Genomic DNA, 6,872 nt, shown 5'->3' with positions numbered 1-6,872 from the left:
GAGGCCATCGGATCCCCAGGAATTGGAGTTACAGACAGTTGTTAGCTGCCATGTGGGTGCTGGGATTCAAACCTGGTTCTTCTGCAAGAACAACCAGTGTTCTTAACTGCTGAGCCATCTCTTCAGCTCCACATCCCTCATATCTTAAGAGCATCACTAATTCCATCATCTCCCTGTTATTCTGAAACATCAGTGATTTCCCCTACCAAATTATGCCTCTATTTACATAGTATGACCTAAAATTGTGCATCTTAAATAACCAAAGCAAACGCAAAATTTTATAAAACACAATAAAATCACAATTTGTTTTATAGTCAAATCCAACATACCTCATTTTTTACTTCTCTGTAAAATTATATATAAATATATGTATCTATGCATCTATCTACATATCCCTCTCTCTCTCTCTCTCTCTCTATATATATATATATATATATTTTTTTTATTAAAGGGGGACTGCATGTGAGATTTTATTAGGGAATACATGACTTGGTGGGCATAGGACCCAGTGCAGAGGGAGTCCTCAGGAGTGGAGGGCCGGCCACCTGTCCAGGGACCGTGTTTGGGAATATATTTGACCTCACAGCCATCAGGAATGAGGTGCTTCTCAGCTGCCCTGTCTTCAAATTCATTTGCATTAAACTTTGTAAAGCCCCACTACTTTGAGATATGTATCTTTTAGTGGCCAGGGAACTTGAACTTGGCTCTATGCAAGGCCTCAAGCACAAGTTCCTTATTCTGCAAGTTGGTACCGATGGACATGATGACATGTCCAATGTGAACCGTGGCCATTGTGCCCTGAGGCTTCCCAAAGGCACCCCTCATACCTGTCTGAAGCCTGTCAGTCCCAGCACAGGACAACATCTTGTTGATTTTGACGACATGGAAAGGGTTGAGCCTCACTCAAATGAAAGCCATCTTTGCCACAACTCTTCACCGTGTGTTTGTTGGCACAAATACAGGCCACCTCCAGGGCTCTGGAGGAGAGCTGCTCATGCTCATCTGACACCATGTGCCACAGAGTTGGAATTCATCAACTTTTACCTTCTTCCATCCCAAATCAAAGATGGGGATCTCGGCATCAGAAACGTCTTGGCAGAAATGAGACTTAGGGTATGGCTTGTTCTTAATACCAGTACCACCGAATCGGGCAGGCACCCTTGATGACAAGAGAATCTACAGTGGCACACCCGGGGAAAAGAGCGAAAGTGGTATTTTTGAGACAGGGTCTCCCTGTAACACCAGCTGGCCTGGAACTTGAACTATGTAGACCAGGCTGGTATGGAACTCACAGAAAGCCACTCGTGTCCAGAGTGCTGGGATTAAAGGCTTGTGCCACCATGCCTGGCTCATAAAATATATTTTACAGATATATGTCATTTCTCAACTATTATTTTTGTTACTTTTTCTACTTCATTGTGAAATGATATTTATTCTGTAACCTTGAAACAGCTATGGTAAAAATAACAACATATATTTTGATCTGATGAGCTCTGTTCTTGGACTCTCCTTTTCTTCATTTTACTTCACTATTTAAATGTTGGTTTACATCTCTCCTCACACATTCTTTGTGACCTTCTTTGTTCTATTACTGTACATATGATCTGAATGTTAACAACCCTAATTTGATGTCTCATTTCAGACCATTCCTATGGATTCAGACTGGCATAGCCAAACATATTTGACACATTTTCTTCTGTGCCTCAGAGTCATCCAAATATATATGTGTATAGTGAAGTTTCTGAGTCAACCCTCTTCTACCAAATCTGTTTTTACTTTCACTTAGGATTTTTCAAATTGTCAGTAAATGTTTCCACCATTCTCCCAGGTGATCAGTTAAGATAAATATGAAATAAGTAACACAAAGCTTGTTGCCATCATTGATTTCTCTTTCCCTTTTTATGTATGAACATTTTAACAAGCATTGGATGTGTTGTCTATAAATAATTCACTGACTGTTCACCTGCTTAGGATGTCATTCCAAAAATCCAAAGATACAGACTAGATGATGCTTCAAGAACACAAATTTTGTCCTAATATTTGAGAGGTTGGGACACCTACTGTCATGACATCTGCATGATAACCTTCTGGTAAGGGACTTCTTCCAGGATAACAGATGGCCACCTGCTTACTGTGTCCTTACAGACTCATACATAGAAAGCTCCTCTCTTCTTAGAGGATCCCCAGTTCTTTTGGATTCAGTTTAAACCTCTTGAAGCCATTTAATTTTAAACTTTTTACAGGCCAAATCTCCACATGCAGTCATGGGGTTTTAGCCCTTCAACATATGAGCCTTGAGGGAGCATGAATCAGTGCATGATGCCATGCTCCTCCATTTCCGGTGTCACCATCTTGCCCTAATCTCCATCTCTGGTCTTGTAGTACTCTTCCAATCATCTTGCTTCTCCAACAATTGCTTCCCTACAATTTATTTTGTTCTGAGAAATTAGAAGGGTCTTTTAAAAATTTAATCATTTCACTTTGTGTCACTGCTTAGAATATCTCAATGGTTTCTCACTGATCTGTAAATAGAAACAAAATCCTTTCACAGTTTCTCTAAGATATGGTATAATTCTTTCCCTCTAGCAATAGCATGACTCTCTTCTTTTTTTCAAGGATTACATTATATATTTTATCACACACCAAAGCTTCCATACCTATTTGGCCTGTACTTACATTGCAATTCTTTCATTCCTTAATATAGTGGCTTCTTCTTAGCTAAAGCATCACCCCATAAGAGAGGTTTTCTTGAGGCTTGAGGGAGGGCTCAGCAGTTAAGAGCACATACTGTACAGAAGACCTGGGTTTGTTTCTCAGCCCTGAGGAGTTAAGTGCCCAGTACTTATGTCGGGTAGCTTGCTTTTTTGATAACCTGCACACGCACGCATATACCTCCACACAGACAGACAAACATACACTCAAATACACACACACACACACACACAACGCACACAGGGACACACAAAGGAGGACACACACACACACACACACACACACACACACACGCACATACACACACAAATGAAACAGTTCTTTGAAACAAATTTTAATGGATCTTTCTTTAATTTCTATATTTACAGTAGCCACCCAGTGACTTTCCTCTAATTAGCACCCCGTTTAGTTTCATCATTACTTATCAAAATAATACAATTTATCTATATCCTTATAATCCCTGTTTCCTTAACTAAATAACTACTCTGAAAGGGGCACAGGAGTTGTGCTGCTATGAGCTAGTTGCATGCTGTCCCCAAGTGGACAAATTGAACAATCTAAATACTAACTACCAAGGTTAACAGGAAAAAAAAAACAACTTACTCCTAGAATAATGAGATAGGCATATCTGGGGATGAATACAAAACTACAAAGCTACATTTTAAGAAGAATTTAAATATCAGATTAAGGAAAATGATTTCGTCAAATGGATACTGTTCTAGTTCTTGAGAACTGAAGATATTCTGTAGAGGGGAAGTACAACACTGCGAAATAAGAAACAGTTCATGGTTCATCACAAACAAGGTTGTTGAGAAACACAACATTAACTTGTCAAGTGCTATTAATCCAACTATTTATGCAATCTCATGCTAAGCTCTCTTTCCTTAAAAAACGTGATTTAGCAAAGTACTGAGCATTTTACTATACCCAGGTCTTTCTTGAAAGTGATTGGAATTCAGAAAATAACAGACAACAAACACACAGTGAGAAGGGATTTAGGGCCTTATGATTATTATGAGGAATGCCAGATTAGTGGTGTGGAGAATTTCCCTCCTTTTCCAAGGATTTGGCTGAAAATCTACCTTCTTCACAAGCCAAGGGCTGGGATTTAGTGAATGAAGGAAAAACTAGCTTACACCTCTCAGCTAGAGTCTTACTGAGTAGCAAACAGGTAGGCTATATCAGTACTGCTGTTTGAACAGAGAAAAATGTGTTTAGAACATCTTTGGGAAATCATCAAGCATAAAGAAAGATTGTCTCTTGTGAAATGAAGATTGCTTCTACTCTAGAGAACCTTGAGAGAGAGCTTGGGGCTTACGGTGTATCTTACTGCCACAGAATTGACAGCACTAAAGTGCAGTGACTTAAATGGATTCTAGTTTCAACTGGGAAAGATTGCAGTGGTTTCTGGGATCAATGAAACATGGTATAGAAAAAGAGAAGATGTCGAGTCAAGCAATATTGCAGATTAGAAAAAATGAAGATGAAGACAGTCTGGCATAAGAGAAAGACTAAGCCCACCCTCTCCAAAGACCTTTCAAAACAGGGAGGCAGGATCCAAAGCAAAGCATAGTTTTAATAAAATGATGGCGCTGTGCATGGAAGACAATCACATGATCACCTGGCAGTACAGAGAGTGGATCTATATGGTGTCATACAGACAGTCATCGCCTGAAATACTGGAAATGATCTGCCATTTCTCCAACTCTTTCTTTGACTTGACTGGGGGTGAAGGAAGAGCATTTCCAAACCCTTGACCATCTGTATTCCAAATCTTCGATCAAAATGGGTCTCGGAGGAAGAAAAAGAATGTCAGCTATGAGTGCTTAAGCAACAAAACCTTTAGGTAGGACAGAAATATTTTCAATCAGCTAGCCATAGAATTTGACTTACATGACATACATTAGCACTGCAAAAGGCTCTCCTTCTGAGTATCAGAACAGTGATTGGAGAAAAAAATTAAAAGACACTGTATTCAGACTGTACAATGAGTCCTCCATAAACCCATGATTGGCACCTGTTCTCAGATTGTTTGCCTTTTTATAACAAATGTGGAATTGCACTGTGGTTGAGATGTTCATGGATCTTTATATCTACTCTGCCACTTCTTGGTTCTATCATGGCTTGTGGTAGCATGGGCTCTCTACTAGTATTAGGGATCAGAACCTAATACTACCAAAATATGCCATGTTGGCATTTGAGAAAACTTCAGAAGCCAAACTCTCTCCTCTCACCTTTCTCACCTGAAACATGGTAATAAAAGTATTCTCTGACCTATACTACCTGAAAATCAGTCATAGGACCTCATTCCAAAGGCATCTTTCTCCAGGCCCTGAGGCTAAGAAGAATCTGAACAAACAAGTTTGGCTACCTCTTTCCACCGTAAACCCCCCTCTTTATTAATTAGATCATCCATTTTAGTTTAATCTTACTTCATGTCCATCCATTTTTGAATGATGAGAAAAATGAAAATGCACACCATTCAGAGTCTTTTGGTCTTCATTTCTGAAAATTCCCTTCTCATACAGCAGTTTGCTTAAAAACTTTAAAAAAAATGATTTACTCGTGTTATCTTTTTATTAGGAGTATCAGTCACTATGAACCTGATGATTGGCGATGAAAAGATAACACATTTTCCCCACTATAGCCTGAACATGCACACAAAACAGAGAACTTTGAAATAATGTGGTTCCCATGATCTCTGTCCTTTCTCCTTCAATAGGCATATTTGAGGATATAAGAAAATGGAGAATTTTAGTCTATCTTTCTAACTACAATGATAATTTGTATGTACTAATACAGAAGTGAAATGCCCAGTAATGATTGCTGATTTACAAGGTAAGGAAAATCTACCCTTGACTTGAACTCTTCAATGTAATTCAGTTCTTAAATGTGTCTATGAGATGGTAGCAACTGTTCCGTAGCTCAGTGACTATTGGCTCATCATAAGTGTCTACTGGGATAAGGTATTCCCCCAACAGCCATTTATATGTGATCATAAAATGTGTTTATAAATGCTCACATTATATTTGTTTTAAGCAAAGTTTCTTCAAGTTTTTATTAAACTGAAAATATAAAGGTAGGATACATAACAATATGCATTACTAAGACTGAGGTAATAGCAATACTAAGTCAATACAATTATAAAGCCTTTAATAGACAAATGCTGACCAAAAAAATGCCACATACTTCAGACTCTAGAATAATGTGAGAAAATTATACTATAAACTCTTCCTTGCAAACTACACAAATAAATTACATGGAGTGTGACTGCCTTGATAATTTCTCCTAGGGTTCCTTCAATAAAGATTTTGGAAGGAAGGGAGAAAAGGTGCAAACAAAGACAGAAGGTAGTAGTAATCTGAGCAGCAGGCATGGTGGCATGACTCTAGTAATCCCAGCAACTGGGAGGTTGTGGCAAAAAGAACATGAGCTTGAGATCGACCACGGAAAAATTAAGTGCATGCACTATGAATCAAACAAATAAAAATGTTTTTTCTTTCTTGAGATAAATTCACTTGCAGCTCAGCATGGCCTCAAACTTACTATGTAGCTGAGGATGACTTTGAATTTCTGATCTTCTTGTCTCTATCTTCTGAGTGCTGAGATTAGAGACCTGCACCATGAAGCCTGGTTTAGGTAATGCTTGGGGTTAAACCCAGGATCTTATACATAGTATGCAAGTACTGTACCAACTAAGCTACCTCCAGAGTCACTGAGAAATATTCTATTGTCACCGTCACTATCGATGTTTACTTAAGAAAACTATGATAGTCTCCAAGGCCTTAATTTTCCACTGGAACAAAAGAGTGATCATAGAAACTGCTTGGAAGACCATGATGAGGTCCTGTCAAGTTCCACACTTGCCAGTTGGTATAGGGACAGCTGAGATTATTTCTTGTATGGTATTTAACCATTTTAATGACATACCATAGCTGAGTTTTGCCTTTAAAAATATTTACATCTTGAAAATTTAAAATCATGATATAACTTTCTAGAGATTTAGGCACACAGTGGTGAGTTTAAAAGAATAGACAATTTTCAATTAAAATACTACATTTATGTTATCTGAAATTATTTCATAAGGTCTTAACAAAGAGAATAAACTGAATAAAATATTGTGTCTCATGCACATGAGCAGTTGATAGCCAGTATACTTT

At 38.3% G+C, this 6,872-nt stretch overlaps 1 protein-coding gene and 1 pseudogene across 3 annotated transcripts in view; both read right to left on the bottom strand.

Annotated features, from left to right (window-relative positions):
* Galnt13 (polypeptide N-acetylgalactosaminyltransferase 13) overlaps positions 1 to 6,872 on the bottom strand; it is a 652,434-nt gene that overhangs the window by 196,170 nt on the left and 449,392 nt on the right. The gene's annotated exons all lie outside the window — the stretch shown is intronic.
* Positions 524 to 6,872, bottom strand: part of LOC103733969 — a 10,433-nt pseudogene continuing 4,084 nt past the window's right edge.

This window comes from Nannospalax galili, unplaced genomic scaffold (assembly GCF_000622305.1).
Source record: "Nannospalax galili isolate Female #2095 unplaced genomic scaffold, S.galili_v1.0 scaffold376, whole genome shotgun sequence".
Taxonomy (NCBI): Eukaryota; Metazoa; Chordata; class Mammalia; order Rodentia; family Spalacidae; genus Nannospalax; species Nannospalax galili.
Note: the sequence above shows the minus strand (reverse complement) of the source record. Positions and strands in the feature narration are given on the sequence as shown.